Here is a 17,961-nt window from a genome sequence, read left to right on the forward strand (position 1 = left end):
AGCTGATTTACCTCCTTTTTTACACCTTTCTCCATGTGTTTAGGTGATAAATCCCCTTGTATAGCGACATTCCTCAAATTTTGATATGTTGATTCTGCATCTAAATCTCTTCCCCTACCTCCAGAACTGTCCTCCATTTCTTTCTGCTTTTTAGGTGCCACAATCTGATTCTTATTTGGCTTAGGAATCAATGTTTTTGTTGCAGGTCTGGCTATAGTTTCCTTGATCATTTGTTTAGAAACATTTGGACTTGTAATGAGTTGATTATGCTCTATCAGATCCAACTGCTCCTGAGTTGGATTTTTGTTCTCCTTATCTGCAATTTGCTGCTTCTTACCTCCACCAGGATCTCCAGGATCAATTGATTTATTCATTGGTGTTTTATGTATAGAAGAGTAATTTGGGTTGGTTAATTTCTGAATTTTAGTACTTGAACCTTCCACCTCAACTGAAGCACCAATCATTTTTGTAATCTTCTCATCTGCATGTACATCATCCTTGTTAGACTTTCCATTCACACTGATTTCTTCACCTTGTGGCCCATCATCAGTTTCCAATGTAGCATTATTTTCCTCCTCATATCCTTTAGATAAATCTCCCTCATCTGAATCCTCCTCTGTTTGATCACACCATAACCTTCCACCTGAAAAGTTGATTTTTTGCTTCAACAGTTCCTGCTCAGCTAGTGCCTCAGAATCAGTTTCCTGTGATGGTACTTCTTGGCATGATTGATTCGTAGTGACATTGTTAGCTGCAAAAAATCTACTAACCCATTGAGTTGTGGTTTCTTTCACTGTTTTCTGTCCCTTATCCACATATGATTGCCTTCCTTTGTAATAGTAGCCTCCTTAGCTACCTGAATCCCTGGTGAACTAGGAGTAAATGTAGGTTCTGCAGGGTCTAAACTTCTCCTAGTTTCCTTAGAAGTAGGATTTGGACTGTTTTGAACATTGTTGGTATTTACTAATGCTAGTTGATTATTCTTATATGTCTCACCTTCATTATTCTCCAATGCAGCAAACTTATTTGTAGTAAGAATTTGTTGAGTAGGAGTAGTACTAACAGGAGTAGCAGTAGGTGGAACCATCTCCATCCCTGAGGCACCTTGACCTTGTTGAGTATTACTAGCACCAACTGGAACAATTTCTTTTCCAGTTGGACCTTGCACCAAAGGTTTCTTTGTACCATTCCTCACTCGATTATCCCTAAGTTATTTCCATTGTTCTCCAACATTCCCAACTACTTTCCCACTAGATAGGATCATAAATTCTTCTGAAAGTTCTGATCTTTACCATCAACAGTAGGAGCTTGTTTCTCTCTATCAACTTTCACAAATAATTCTGGATGCAACCTCCAGCATGTTTCCTCGTCATGACCTTGCAGCTTGCACTCCTTGTAGTACTTTGGTGTATAGTCATATTTGACCGTAACCCATTCAGTTCTAACAATACCATTATATATATCTTCGATATCCATTCTAACTCTTTTGGGCAGCTCATCTAACAGGTCCACCTAGACCTTAACCCTTGCACAACTTGGCCCCGTCTTATTTACAGTAGCCATATCTAAGTTTAATAGAACACGCACAACTGATGCTAATGAGAACAAACATTCCTTCACAAAAAAAGTAGGCAGCAAATTTGGAAAAGAAATCCATGCCATTACCTTAGGAGCCTCTTCACCAGGTTTAAACTTAGTATCATAGATTAAAGGTCACATTTGATATTCATAACCATCCTTATCTTTCAAATAATATGCACCTTTAGAAGTAAGATTAGCATCATCCTTAAGCAATGTTAACCTGATTAACACATGACGATCTCTAAGCAAACCAATATTATAGTCACCTTTTATACCACATTGAGTAGGAAGAATGCAACGTATCTCTTGCAAGTCTGGCCAACCATATGAAAATTTTCCAAGTACTGCATATTGAAGTCCCTCAATAATGCTCATTCTTTCCACTTCTGCTTCAGTCCACTTGATCAATGGCTACCCATGAAGGTAAGTAACTGTTTTCAGGGGAATTGGCTTGACAACTTTTGAACTGGACGTCGACGTATGCATGGCAGCATTCAATGCATTAGGTTTAAGGATTTTTGAGTAATCTAAAGGCTGGGGAATAGGATTAAAAGGTGCTATGGGATTGGGAGTAGGCTGACTAGTTGTCGAAATAGGCTGGTTGTTGGCCGACGCATCTATGAGAAGGTTTCTCTCTCTAGTCGCCTATAAATCTCAGATTTTTGCTAGAGCTTCTATCTCTATTGGCTTTTAGTACGAATAATGTACCGAGTATGTAAGGCATGAAAATCAGTACAGAAAAAAACATAAAAGAAACATCGAGTAAAGGAATCCGCCTGTACGTCTAAATAACTTTGTGAATCCTGAAATATTTATAAAGTCGTGCATGTATGTAATATCATGCATATATATATGTGTAATAACATCATCAAGCCTCTAAGAGCATCCTGACATATCATCTCGACCTCTGTGGGCAAAATTATCAATGTATACCAACTGATCAGGTGGTGGTGCGTATATAACGTCGTAACATTTTCCCATATCCCATATACATATAATATATGTGTATATAATGTCATCTGGTCATGGGTCAATGTACATGTATAAATGAATGAAATGCATAAGAAGTAAGCTAATAAGTTTTCTCAGAATGTCATAAGATCAATATGCCTTCGAATAAACTTTATCAACTATGTATTTTTCTGAGACCCATAAACAGAAGATATAATAAGACACATGGGAAATCAAGAGCATAGGCACCCCTAGTGCTTCTATGAATAGAGGCATTTATAAAAGTTGTGCGTTTGCTCATTTTATTTGTATCATAGAAGTCATGCCAAAAGGAAAAAAGCGATAGCCTTAACATACATAGCCGATTCTCTTGACAATCCCTCTAACACACGTCAATTACGATAAAACACATAATGGCGAGATCGAAGTAGAGAAAAATTGATATAATATTCTTGAGAAAGGTTATAGTGGGCTCTCTTAGAATTGTAAGTCACGTTTCTATTACATTGTAGGGGTTCATAAGAATTTTTGTTGAAGCTACATCTGTTACTTGCAAGCATATACATTTCCCTTTAATGATATAGGGAGGCGTCTTTATCATAGTGGGTGTGGGCCTCACTTTATGTGATGACTTAGCCAAAAAATTCCCTAAATATGCCACCTAGCCCCATAACTTATCTAGTCAATATTAGGCTTGATTAAGAACCCCTACTTGTTGCCACGTTTGGGAGATATTAAGCTTATCCACAATTTCTAATTACTAACAATTAATAAAAAGCAAATTCCTAATAATAGGATAGGCAGGATCGACACTTGGCAGAGGAAGAGAAAAGGATAGTTTAGGGTTTGGCCAAAAAAAGATTCATATGCTCTTTTAAAAAACTACGGCTAGTTTAAAAAAAGTGCGGATAATTTAAGTTTATTGTTAATATGGGCTGCTAGTATAGTTAATTCTTCTACATATGAAGTAAAACAAGGAGGTAAAAATTGCACGGGGCGTCTTATTTGGTCGCCCCCATTTAACCTATACCAATTTTTTTTTTTTAACTTGTACCTATTTTTTGAATAACTTCAGCACCCTTTCTCCTCCTTCGTTTTCTTCTTCTTTCTTCTGTTGTTGTTGGTGCGGATTATTTCTTCTTCGTTTTGTCTCAATTAATATTCTTTTACGTAAGAATAGTTATGGATTTAACTTAACTGTTTGTTCTAATTTTTCATGAAGTGGAAGGAGTCATCTATTGAGCTCAAAAACGGCAACCTGTGATGAAGTAGAATGGAGTAACATATTTGAAGGGAAGATATACGTACACAAACACAATTATGACAAGTAGGCCAAGTAATTTGTAGCAATTTTTCGTCTAAACAAAGAACCACCATAATTAATGATAAATGACAAATTAACTACTCTCATCTTGGCTACAAAAAGTACAAAGAGTTATCCATATGAAATCACCAGTGATTATAGCTGTCTTTGCTAAGTATAGGAAAAGCAGTCAAGTGATTAAAAAATTCCGACTCGAGAAGAGGAGAGCCAAGTAAAATATTAGTACAAACAAAAACTTCAGCTCTAGAGCTGAAGTTCGACAATTACAAAACAAAAACTTCAACTCTAGAGCTGAAGCTTACAAACCAAAAGCCAGTTACAAACAAAAACTTCAGCTCTAGAGCTGAAGTTTGACAGCTACAAAACAAAAACTTCAGCTCTAGAGCTGAAGCTTCCAAACAAATATTTCAGTTCAAGAGCTGAAGTTTGCTAGTTACAAACAAAAACTTCAGCTCTAGAGCTGAAGTTCGACAGTTACAAAACAAAAACTTCAGCGACAATTACAAAACAAAAACTTCAGCTCTAGAGCTGAACTTCAGGCCCGGCTACTAGAATGCTGAAGTTTTGCGTGATTGTCTTTGCTACTTCAGCCCCATATGCTGAAATTATGCGAAAAAGCGGGTACACTTGTAATTCTTTTTTACAAAGCGGGCACAAATTAAAACGTGACACAAAAAGCAGGTATTGATGCAAATGTCCCAACAAGAAGACACATGGCCCGATTAAATGCTGCCAACGTATTAAAAGTTAGCCCATATCTACTGCTGTTAAATTGAGGGGTAACTTTGTCATTGGAAATAACGATGAGGGATATTTGGACCAAAAGGGGGACGAAGAGTTTTTAAAGCATTCACCAAATAATAGGGATAATTTTGACAACTTCTCCGTACTCCTTATATGTATGCTGCCAACTGCTTGGGGATCCAATTAACATATTAAAAAATCTCTCTCACTCACTAAATTGGAACAAAGTAGAGATGCTATTGATGGCCACCTACATAAGACCAGCAGCTCCTTGTCATTCCTTTTTCAGCAGTAGAAAAGGCATCACTTGTATCAAAAGCCAAAGCCTGCGGCCTCTCTACAGCTAATTCCACCAGTCCAAAAGCTGAACCACCGTTGAGTCACAGCTCTATTCCCACAAATATTAACACCCATAGGCGTTCTGGGAACTACAAACCTCCTACTTTGCCTTTCGAATACATCCAATCCGTTAATAATGATTATGTGGTACAGCCTGCTATGATTAAGCCTTTCTTGTTATTCAAAGATAATACTAATATTTCTGTGTACTATATTTGCATGGATCAGAATCACGTGAATATTTTATCAAATGATCATTATATTAGTTATTTAATGTATTTTCTTAAAAATATTGCGTACGGGAGAGAACTATACGAAGCGCACTACTAGAAAACGAATTTATTGGAACGGTTTTTGGGCAACAGTTTTGTAACTGTTACAATAGATCATATTTTGAAACAGTTTTAACCATCCCAATAGAGTCAAAAGGCTTCTGGCATACTTCGGAACAATAACTGTTCCAATAGTGTATTAACTGTCACCATAAGTATATGTATGGAGACGGTTTTTATATGCGATACAATAAGGTTGTTTGTGGGAACGGTTTTGTGAAATAAAAAGCTATTGGGGCGGTTAAAAATAATGGACCCCACTAATATTTTAATAACTCTAAAACACAAAACCAACCTACAAGACATCGACTTCACTCTCAATAGCGATTACCCCAAAATCTCAAAGACCTCTCTTTCTGTTCATCAACCTAGAACCCACCGACGAACTCTGTCGACCAGCTCCGGTGAAGGACGACCATTATCGGCTAACATTTCGGGTTTTTACCTGTTCGATGTTTTTTGTTACTGTTCGATTTTGCTTTCTTCTTCCCTAGTTTGAAAAATTATTTCATTGCTCCTTCTATTTTCTTTCTTTGATAATATTTCTGATAAACCCATTATTTTGCTTCTGTTTTGTTTGTATTATGAGTTATATTTTGTGATTTTTAGTTTGCGAAATTGGGGGATTTATTTGTTAGGTTTTGATTTTGTGTTAGAAACCATGAGATTTGATGTTTGCTCTCGATGTTCGATGTTCGATGTCTTGTTCGTTATTCTGAAAATGGTTATTCTGTATTATATGTGGGAATGCATGGAGTAAATTTTGTGAACAAATGCCATTCATGAAGGCATCAGAATTGGAAAGGAATGGCCATGGAAAATCCTGTAGCAATATGATTGAACCTGTAAAACTAGTTTTGGATGGAATGCAGCCGGAAGCAGGGGCGGAGCCACCATAGCTTAAGCGGTGTCATCCGACACCACTTCGTCGGAAAATTTACCTATATATATTTGATTAGTATACAAGAAACGAACTAAATATATTAAAATGACATTACTTGTCACAAAGGAAGGCGCAACTTTGATGGTGTAGCGCCTAAACTTATTCAGAAGTGTCGTGGGTTCGAACCAAATAGTTACGCGTCTATATGCTTTTAACTTTTCAGCATATAGGGTCTAGGGCTAGTTTGTATTTCACTTGCTACTACTTATCTTGCATCTTTTCTTCCTTTTTTCGGCAACGATTGAATGGCCTTGAAAAATCCTGTAACAAAATATGATAACCTGTAAAACTAGTTGTTACTTGTTATTATGCCTGAAGCTTGTCTAACATAGGAAAATTTGATGTTACCTATGAGGATTGCACAATGAAAATTCACTAACATCATTTGATGATCAATTAATTGAATATGCTCCTTTGCTAATCTTTTCTATGCTAAGAGAGGAAGTTCATGTATACTTTTACTCCCCATTTTAAGTTAAGAATTGGTTATTTTCATTTAATTTTTGTAAGATAATTTCTTGATTAGTTTCAAGCTGTGACTGCTTAAATGAGGCACAAACTCTTAGTAATTTATAGGGAGTGTTGTGGAGTGTTGTGTTTCGTAGAACTAGAAGTACATATCTAACATTTCACTACCTGGTGAAAATCATGTGCTTGGGCTAGGCCAATTTTCAGTCAGCTATATAAATTCAACTAAGTCAATATTTTTCTTTTCTATCAAGAAAACTATGAATCTCGATAACTACTGGAAGCAGTCTTATTCAGTTAATACATAGCCATAGTGAGCTTGAAGACAGACACTTCGGTTAAGAAACTACAATCACAGTATTTGAGATGTGGAAAATTTGGGATAATTAGTTCTTGCAGAAGCTGTTTCTATACTGGAAAACAATGTTTTAGCTCATGACTTGTGTATCACAGAGTCCACATCTGCTATCTCACCTTTCCTTGTTTCCTTTAATGTTCAATGGCCATTCTCTCATTTGCATTAAGTGTCATTTGTATCTCGTTTGATATCAACAGGTATTACCATCAGTTAGAACCATGGATGTTTACTTGCGACAGCAGTTTAGATCTTTGTCAATACCTGCCAATTCAACTTTACTTGCTGGGAAATCTAAGCTCATATTTCTTTTGAGTATTCATGTCTTATTCGTTAACTGTTCGTTCATTTAGATAATGAGCATGTGTATATGTATATGTGGTAAATATGTCTATAAGTTTTCATTTGTCATTATTCTTGTAGTTAATTTTTTTTTCATTTGACGAATCGTTATTTATACTAACATTTCACACTTTTTCCATGAAATCTGCAGGACCAATCCATCCGAAAGATATGTCCAGACTATATCTGTCCATAACCTGAATTACCGGAAAGCACAGGACATCTGGTTGATAACAGGTTCTCTGAAGTTCTCTTCTAATACCTCTTTGTTCAATTGTAGTAACTTCTCTGAAGTTCTGATCATTGAGTTCACGAATCCCATGAAAGAAGCAGAGCTAATAAGTTTCTTTATAAATTTCCATCTTTGTATCCTTGAATAAATTGTGTAATTTAGGACCCCTGATCTTCATCTTCAATACTGTCCTAGCCAACAACCTGTTGCATGAGTATAATTTTTAATTTTAGTGATTTGGTCAAAAGGGACTTATTCTAGATTATGCATAAATACTTGTCTCACTCTCGACCAGTCACTGAAAATTAAAAGTATGTAGCCTGCGTAGATATTATTCACAAAAAGCATCTCACAAACTCGGATTAAGAACGTGAAAAAAATTCGTCCAGTGAAATGATACCATTTAAAATGTATCCTCAAGTACTGTTTATCCCTGTTGCTTATTTCAGTCAGCACATTAAGCAAAAATGATGAGTTCATAGTTCACTTTAGTCCATAAGTTGAAGGTATTATATTTTAGTCGTGTTGCACAAGCAGGAAGTACTGAGTCCAGACTCCAAACATAAAGCACGTTAAACTAAATTATATTTCATACACTTGATAAGGGTCCAGTTAGCTCAGCATACAACTCTTCTATATGAAAAATAAACAGTTTGAGAAAGGTAGACAGGAACCTTTTGGCCTCTCACAGGTCTGGACATGTCATTTATGTTCTTTTGAGACATAGTCGATTCTCGTCTACATATTCTGTTCAACATCAAAAAGCATAAATTTCTAATTTGAAGTATGATCATACTACTTATACTATTGGCAGATAGTGGTTGCAGTTTTTGCTGAAAGTATGATGTGTGTGTATTCCTGCAAAAATCGACTGCTGAGAGTATGATGTGTGTGTGTTTATGCCTGGGTTGTGAAAAGCGAGAAGCAAATTCTGCTATATGAAGTGACTCAGATAGACAAAAGCGTGCGCTTCCCACTAAAAAGGCAGAAGCGGCGAAGAGAAGCGAGTAAAGCTCCCAGCCTATTTAATTAAAAAAGAAGGGATCAGTGTACTTCTATTAAAACACGACCAGTAACAACAACGACTAGGGTTCCCTTTTCAACTTCAACAGAGATTCAGCGGCAACAGGTATGTGATGATGTCTTCCTTCTTCTTCTTCTTCTTCTTCATTGTTTCAACGTCCAAATAGCAGTGAAATGCTAGCGATTTTTTTTACCCTCGGTTCTTCTTTCTAAGTCTTCTCCTATTTGCTGAAATGTTGTCTAGTTCTTCTTTTATTATTTATGCTCCCCAGTTTTAACAGAATGTTATACTGCCCTTCCTCTGAATATCATAAGAAGGTTCAACTTCGGAATACATGTTGCTAGTTATAAGTGAAACTGAATCATTGTTGCCTTTTCTTTCACTGTATATCAGAATCATATAATGCTGATCTTCTAACATTCTTCTGCTAATCTTAATTTTCAAGTATTTGCGTTATTTTTTATGGTACACACTAATAAGATTGTGGCACGTCATTAACTTAAAAAAAATTCATTGTTCTTGTTAAATCTAATAGCCACTATTTGTTAAATATTTGTTATTGATGAAATTTGCCTTACGTAGCTGTTTATGTGATGATTTTGGTGATTGTTAAATTTCACAACAATGAAACTCATATAATTTTGAGAATATGTGGCTTTTTTCTATTCTTTCTTATTAGCTGATTTTTTCGATTATTAGTATATAAACTAAATTTATACTAGTTGTTTTGGTGTTATATAAGATAAAACTAATTTAATGGATAACGGAGATAAAAGGTGGATGAGCCTCCGAAGGTCAACTGATGAGTACATACAAGGAGTGAGTAATTTTCTTGATAAGGCGTTTGAACGAGCTTCCCAGGGAAATGAAATATTATGCCCTTGTAAAGAGTGCGCTAATTGTTTTTGGCATTATAGGAATATGGTGGAGGATCACTTGATTGTTAATGTCTTTGTTCATGGATACACCAAATGGGTTTTCCACGGGGAAGGATTTTCCTGGAGAAAGACTCCATGCCCAAGCAATAATGATGAAGGTTCTGAGATGCATGATGATATTGAAGGATTACTTCATGATACATTTCAAAATGTCGAGGATGATTTGGGACATGAAAAAGTGAGGGATGGACCTTCCGAAGATGCAAAAAGATTCTTTAAATTAGTAGAAGAAGGAAAAGAAGAATTATATCCAGGGTGTGAGAATTTTTCCAAATTGGGTTTTACGATCCGGTTGTACTTGTTAAAGTGCATTCACGGGTTGAGTAATGTGGCATTCACAGACTTGTTGGAGTTGTTAAAAGAGGAATTTCCATTTGCTCAGCTACCCGAGTCCTTCTACAAGGCAACAAGCATGATAAAAGATTTGGGTCTTCATTAAGAAAAAATACATGCATGTCCTAATGATTGCATGTTATTTTGGAACGACAATATAAATGCAGATACTTGTTCTGTGTGTGGGTCTTCTAGATGGAAGAATGTTCTTAATGTATTGACTAATAAAAAGACCAAAACCCCCGCAAAGATTTTAAGGTACTTTCCATTAAAGCCTCGCCTTCAGAGGATATTCATGTGTCCCGAAATAGCTGCAGCTATGAGATGGCATGCCACTGAACGACCGAATGATAGAAATATAAGACATCATGCTGATGGTGATGCTTAGAAGAAGTTCGACTCCTTGCACCCTAAATTCTCTAGCGACCCTTGTAATATTAGATTGGGTCTTTCAAGTGATGGTTTCAACCCGTTTCGAACAATGAGTATTTCCTATAGCATGTGGCATGTTATGTTAATGAACTATAATCTATCGCCTTGGATTTGCATGAAGCCAGAGTATATAATGTTGTCAATGATCATCCCAGGTCCTTCATCTCCGGGATATGATATAGATGTGTATCTACAACCACTAATTGCTGAATTAAAAGAGCTATGGGAATTCAGTGTAGAAACATTTGATGCCGAATCTAACCAGATGTTCCAAATGCGTGCAGCCTTAATGCGGATAATTAATGATTTTCCTGCACTATCAATGCTTTCTGGTTGGAGTACAAAGGGAAAATTTGCATGCCCCACTTGTAACAATGGCACATGCTCTCAATATCTCAAGCATAGTCGTAAGATGTGCTACATGGGTCATCGGGCATTTTTGCCTTCTGAACATCCATTTCGAAGAGATAAGAAATCATTTGATGGTAAGGAGGATCATAGACTTGTACCCACTCCTTTGTCGGCTACAGAAGTGCTCGAAGAGTTGCGCGAATTCAAGAGTGTCTTTGGAAAGGGCCAAAAGAAAAGGTCTCGGGTTAACAAGGGTCCATGTGTGATGACCTGACCGGTCGTCTTAAGAATTAACGCCCCGATCCCCTATTAATTACTTTCCAGAGTTTATTTCTGCTATTTTGATTTGCCGGGATGTTCGGTTTTGAGTTTCGGAGAGTTTTGGGATACTTAGTCCCAAAATGAGAGCTTAAGTGTTGGAAAGTTGACTGTAGTCGGAATAGTGTAAAGACGGCCTCGGAATGGAAATCTGACGGTTTCGTTAGCTCCGTTGGGTGATTTCGGGCTTAGGGGCGTGATCAGATTGTGTTTTGGAGGTTCATATCTAATTTAGGCTTGAAATGGCGAGAGTCGAATTTTTGAAGTTTCTGGTCCGATAGTGAGATTTTGATCTAAGGGTCGGAATGGAATTCCGAAAATTGGAGTAGCTCCATAGTGTTGAATGTGACGTGCTTGAAAAATTTTAGGTCATTCGGACGAGATTTGATAGACCTTTTGATCGAAAGCATAAGTTAAGAGTTCTTGGAGTTCTTAGGCTTGAATCCTATGTTAAATTGGTGAATTGATGTTGTTGTGAGCATTCCGAAGTTTTCAACAAGTTTGAACGATGTCATGAGACATGTTGGTACAATTGGTTTGAAGCCCCGAGGACTCGGGTGAGTTCCGGGTAGGTTCCGGGATGTTTTAGGCCAAAAATCATAGTTGTTGCAGGTCCAGAAGAGTTACAGGCCTCGGAACCCACCAGTGCGGTCCGCACAAAGTCCAGTGCGTCGGCGGTGGGGGCTGTGCGGCCGCACAAAATGTAGTGCGTTCCGCGGTGAGGAAAATTTCACTGGTCCTACCTCAGAAGCTTATATCTTTTGATCTACAAGGAATTTTGGAATGATTCAAAAACGAACGTTGTAGCCCTTTGTGCCTAGTTTCCAGAAAGGTAACGAAATCACAATTTGGACATTTGTAGAGAAAGTTATGGCCAAAATACTAAAGCCTATTACTGCAGTCAAAACCTGTGCGGACAACACTTGTTTTGTGCGAACAACACTTGTTTTTGTGCGGTCCGCAGTGGTGGAAATCCGGGGGGTGCCCTATAAATACGAGGTTTTGGGTTTTGTTTCATATTTTGACCTAGAGAGCTCGGATTTTGGCGATTTTTCGAAGGGTTTTCAAGAAATTCATCGGGGTAAGTGATTCTAACTCAGATTTGGCTAGAGTATATGAATCCACCATTGAATTCATCATTTAATTCGTGATTTGGGATGGAATTTGGGAAAAAAACTTGTGAAATCTTTCAAAAATGTAAAATGATGATTTGAAGGACCAAATGATATCGGAATTGGATAATTTTGGTATAGTTAGACTCGTGAGGGTATGAGGATACTGAAAATGTGAATTTTACCCGATTCCTAGATGTGGGCCCGAGGGGCATTTTGGTCATTTTACATAATTACGCGTATTAGCTTAGAATTTAATTGTAGAATCAGTTACTTGAAGTGTTATTTATATTATGCAATTGAATTGAATAGATTTGGGCCGTTTACAGTCGAGTACTCGTGGTAAAGACGTGGTGTTGGGTTGATTTTGAGTTGGTTCGAGGTAAGTGGCTTGTCTAACCTTGTGTGGGGTACCTTCCCCTTAGGATTGGTATATTTGGTAATTGAAATTCCTTGTACGTGAGGTGACGAGTGCGTACTTGTTCTAATTGTTGGAAATCCGATTTTCCTTAAGTAAATGCTAGTATGTTTCCTTTCCTGTTTCTATTTCTTGCACTATTAAGCATGTTGTTAGCTTAGGAAAGCGTGTCTAAGTGACTTAATTGCTTTATTTGATTCAACCTACCTTACTTGAATTTTGTGCAGCATGCTAGGCTAGAATCACTTATTTCCTTAATATGAAATTTTGTCATTTCTGTTTATCTTCCTGCTGCTGCTGTGTATTTATTTTGGGACTACGAATATGGGATTCCGGTAGCTCTCCCTTGTCTGTTTACTTTGGGACTACGGGTTAGATTCCCGGTAGATCCCCCTGCACATTTACTTTGGGACTACAGGTTAGATTCCCGGTGGATTCCACTGCACAGTTATATGGAACTACGGGAATGCACCCGGTAGATTCCCCTAGTACTGGGTATTTACATTTAGGACTACGGATCGGAATTTCGGTACATCCCCGCGCATTGATAGTTGGACTATGGGACGGGATCCCGGGAGATCCTTCGGACATATATATGATGGACTACGAGATGGTATCCCGGGAGATCCACTAGACAGTGGTAATTGGGACTATAGGACGATATCCTGGAAGGTGCCCCGATTGTCGTCTCTGTGTTGAGCTGTATTTCTTTCCGTGGTTTGTTTTGTCTCTGTTCTAGTTGTTGTTGTTCTGTCAATTCTATGTTATTTCTTATTGTTGCACTTATTTATACTATTTTATTCCACACTATTAACCCTTATATTGTATTTAACCTCAGTAGGGCCCTGACCTTCCTCGTCACTACCCAACCGAGGTTAGGCTTGGCACTTACTGAGTACTGCTGTGGTGTACTCATGCCTCTTCTGTGCATGTTTTTCATGTGCAGATCCAGGTACTTCTACTTAGGTCTACCATCCTTGATGGAGGCGACTACTTAGAGACTTCGAGGTACATCTGCCGCATTCGCAGACCGAGGAGTCCCTTTCTATTCCTGCCTTTTAGTATTTAGCCCTTCTGTACTTTCTGTTCTTATTAGACAAATTCCGGAGTTAGAGCTATGTAGTATTTCTTTTTCTTAGCTTGTGATTCATGGGTTTTCGGGTCTTGGATTTATGTTTGGTATTGAGAGTTAAACATGGTGTAAGCCGAGCGGCACATTTAAACACTATTGCTATTTTATTTATGTTTTAAATTGTTTACTTCCGCAAAATTTTGGTTTTTCTTCCGCAAATTAGGCTTACCTAGTCGTAGAGACTAGGTGCTGTCACGATGGTTCACGGAGGGCGAACCGGGATCGTGACACCATGGAAAAAAAGATCCATCTTCTTTGAATTACCATATTGAAAAACTAACAAATTGAGGCACAATCTTGATCCGATGCATATTGAGAAGAATATTTGTGATAGTATTCTTGGGACATTATTGGAGATAGATGGAAAGTAAAAAGATCATGTAAATTCTCGTTACGATTTGCAAGAAATGGGAATACGAAAAGAGCTTCAACCAATACAAGATGTTGTAAGTGGAACAATATCTTTGGCTAAAGCTTGTTTCTACATGAATCCAGAAGAGAAGAAGCGATTTTGCACCGTCTTTAAAAATGCCAAATTGCCAAAAGGGTGTGCCTCAAATGTATCACGTTGTGTGCATGAGAAAGAGATGAAAATATTCGGGTACAAGAGTCATGATGCACATTTTATAATGCATTACTTGCTCCAAGTTGCTGTTAGAAAATAATTACCCAAGAATGTTTCTTTGGCATTGATTAAGTTGGGTAACTTCTTTAAAGCTATATATGTGCCAAGGTTATAAGGCGAGAGGATCTTGATAGATTGCAGACTGTAATCAATGATATTACATGTGAGCTTAAAATGATTTTCACTCCAACCTATTTTGATATAATGCCTTATTTGCCTGTTCATTTAGTAAATGAAATTAAGCTCGGAGGTCCGACTCATTGTCGCTGGATGTATTCCACCGAAAGAAATTTGTGCAAATATAAGGCGTTTGTTCGTAATCGAGCTTATCCAGAAGCATCAATTGCAGAGGGGTTTCTGGCCGAAGAGTGCTTGATCTTTTGTTCGAGATACCTACATGATGGGATGAAGACAAGATTCAGTAGGTACCAAACTGAGTATGATGGGGACATTGGAGGAGCAAATTTGTCACCTATTTTTTCTAAAATAGGCCATCCAATTGGAAGTAAGAAAAAGAGAAAAGGAAAGATTTTTGCTATGGATTTGCAGTTATGTTCTGAGGCACATAGATATGCTCTGTTCAATACTGAAGATGAACAAGTAGAGGCATTTATCATGTAAGATAAAATATACTACCATCACTTGTATTATAAGCTTTATTTATTTTATATTTTAAGATTTTTAAATTTAATTGATAAAGGCCTAATGATTAAATTTGAAACATATGTCTTGCAGGAAACATAAGAATTTAATTGATAATCAAACTAGATCAAATGCATGGGTGAGAGCAAGAAATCATAGTCGAAACTTCGCCGACTGGTTTAAAAAGAAAGTAAAAAGCATTGACGTTCCCAATCATTTGTGATGGCTAGCTAAAGGGCCTAATACATTGGCCAAACGATATACTGGATATTTTATCAATGACTACTTATTTCATACAATGACGTGGGATGCCCCGTTGAAGACACAAAATAGTGGAGTGACTTTGTCAGCAACAACTGATAGTTTTGCTAGTGCTAGGGACCAAAATACCATTGATGGAGAAGTTCAGTACTATGGAGCTATTTAGGATATAATTGAGATTGATTATTAGGGTCGCTTTAGTGTTGTATTGTTTAGATGTGATTGGTTTCGTAATGAAGTTGATGAATATGGGTTAACTCGGGTATACTTTAACGGATTATGTAGTACTGATGACTCTTTTGTATTGGTATCTCAAGTCCACCAAGTTTTTTATGTGGAGGATCCAATTGAGAAAGATGTTTACTATGCAAGGAATAAAGTCCCTGTTGATTTGTATGATTTGGAGGAAGAACATATTCCTAATGTTGGGGAGACATTTTGGAGGGAGCCTAATGATGATGCCGGTCCATCAAATAGATTAGCCGATATTGATATTAGATGGTCTAGAGAAGATGTACCTCTTGATGTTATTGATATGCCAATTAATGCTCAACATTCTCAAGATACATATATGGAAATATCAGATGAGGAGGATGAGTTAGATGACACGGATTGGGATTGGATGGAGGCTGATGATTGAAGAAGGAACATCTGATTTTTATTTGTATTGTTAAACTTTATTGTCTTCTTTCGAACAATTTTTTGTTCTTGTATATGCTCTTGGACTTTTAAGTTTGTTTCTATTTCAAGCTTTTGTAATATGCTAAGTAATTGAAACTTGAGTCTGATATATGGAGCTGTTTTAATATGTTTTAGTTCAAGTTTAGTTTGTTTCCTTTCAAGCTTTTATAATATCCAAGCACTTAAGTTCTATTTACCACTTCCACTATAGCATTTCAATTTACAACAAGTTTTTATGAAATATAAAAAGGCAAAGAAAGAGCAGAGGTTGATTAGTGAATGATTGAGTAGACTTAAAATTCAGTAATATATTATATATCTAGAACAGTAAGTCGTGATACGTGACGTCTTTTGTTTTAAATTTTCTGTTCTTGCGTATGACGTTGGCGTTTGAACTCCACATAAATCTACATCTACTGTGTAGTCTCATAAGTATTCTATCTTATTTATCTTTGGCAGCTGAATAGAAAAAGAGGAAACTCATAAGAAGAGGTCTATTGTGGAGGTAATAGCCTGATACTATCAGTTGATGCAGGACATCCATAGTAAGTGTAATACCATCAAATTACAAATAACCAACAGCAATTCGCTCATCCAGATTGTGAATGATAGTTTTCTCAATTACGGAAATTATTCTTATCCAATTAGTGCTTCTATCACTGATTTCTGCCAGATCCATAATTTGAACATTTATCTTGAACTTAATCTAGACTGAAAATTGCATGACTTTGAAAATCTGTGCTTTGAGGTTTTTCCCTTTACCTGATTTAAACCTGCCTTGGTTTGATACATTATGCCTAACAACTATAAAGGCTTATAGTTTATTCTCTAACAGGCAACATGTATATCATGTAAGATATGTTAACGTGGAAACCAGACTATTATTCTTCCTACTACAGAAGTCTTGAAGTTGTGGTTGTTTACTGCTATAAGTTCAGGTAAAGTAGATTATAAGTCTCTATGTTGTTATTTTGTAAATCAAGTGGATAGTTTTTTTTACCTTAGCAATAGTCACACAGTTTAATATAATAAGTAAACAAGGCAGATTTCAGCTTTCTAAGATCAACTCCTAGAATTTTTCTTTAAATCCTACTGTTGTCTTTTATATAATACTTATTAGAGATAATTTGTTTTTGTATTCTTCATCAGATTCTGATAGACATGAGTCAAGAAAGACCTTTAAAGCCCAAAATAAAGACAAGTGCGACATATGCAAATCTTGGAACAATGACATCTTTGGCAAATCAAATAAGAAGTTCGTTTTGCCAAAAATATGGTGTTCCCGCTAGACAATCAAAGAAAGATCTTTCGAATATTATTGAAGAGAATCTGTCACAATATCCTGTCGCGCCCCCTTTCTCGCGAAATCGGATTTATGACATTTGGGAGGACAACTCGTTCCCTTTTGGGAATTGGGTTTTTTGATTTGAAGAGTCGCCGCCTAATGATTAAGTGCACTAGGACACTAGATAGAACTTGTTTAGAAAAACCAGAGTTTGGGTAAGGTCTAGAAATTATCTCGAGGGGAAGGTATTAGGCACCCCTCAAGATCCACTAGTGTGGTTCCCGACCATGCTACAATTGTGACTTAAGTACAAACAATAAATAAGCAATTAAGGGTTTTAAATATGAGGGGTTGTCACATGGTGATTGCAAATAAATTAAAGTTTGAAGAAACAAGGAAGTTGAAATTTGAGAAAAAGGAGTTTTAAATTTTGAAAGTAATAAAATAAACAAGTAAAGGGAAGTGGGGTCCTAGGTTTATAAATAATATGAATCACATCAATGCAATATCTGGTAATCACTCCTCATAAGAGGGGTTACACGTGGTATTAGCGCACCGGCCATCATATCCATATCTACCCTTTCCCACCCCGTTGAGGTATTTAAACGCGGAATGGTTTCGTTACTTATTGCATGCTAGTACCCACCCCAATCCTATTAGTCCTGGAGGCATTTGGGACTACTAGTCCTAAAGGGAAGGGAAATGTGGGTTTTGTGTGGTTTAAAAGGATAAAATTCTAAAGTGACAAATAAAAATATATAAGGCGGATTATGGGAAACACATAATAATTTAAAAGGC

The 17,961-nt window shown here is 36.9% G+C and overlaps 1 long non-coding RNA gene across 2 annotated transcripts; it reads left to right on the forward strand.

Moving 5' to 3' along the window:
• The first annotated feature begins 5,568 nt into the window (after positions 1-5,568).
• Positions 5,569-17,961, forward strand: LOC104235995 (uncharacterized). 2 transcript variants are annotated; one of them, XR_713325.2, is made up of 7 exons: positions 5,569-5,708; positions 7,531-7,616; positions 8,426-8,740; positions 13,484-13,545; positions 16,338-16,423; positions 16,714-16,816; positions 17,028-17,961. It is a non-coding gene; the product is annotated as an uncharacterized lncRNA (long non-coding RNA). The 2 variants fall into 2 exon arrangements; XR_713324.2 differs by lacking the exons at positions 16,338-16,423; positions 16,714-16,816; positions 17,028-17,961 and having other exon boundaries at positions 13,484-13,807.

The sequence above is a fragment of the Nicotiana sylvestris genome, chromosome 6, assembly GCF_000393655.2.
Source record: "Nicotiana sylvestris chromosome 6, ASM39365v2, whole genome shotgun sequence".
Lineage (NCBI taxonomy): Eukaryota > Viridiplantae > Streptophyta > Magnoliopsida > Solanales > Solanaceae > Nicotiana > Nicotiana sylvestris.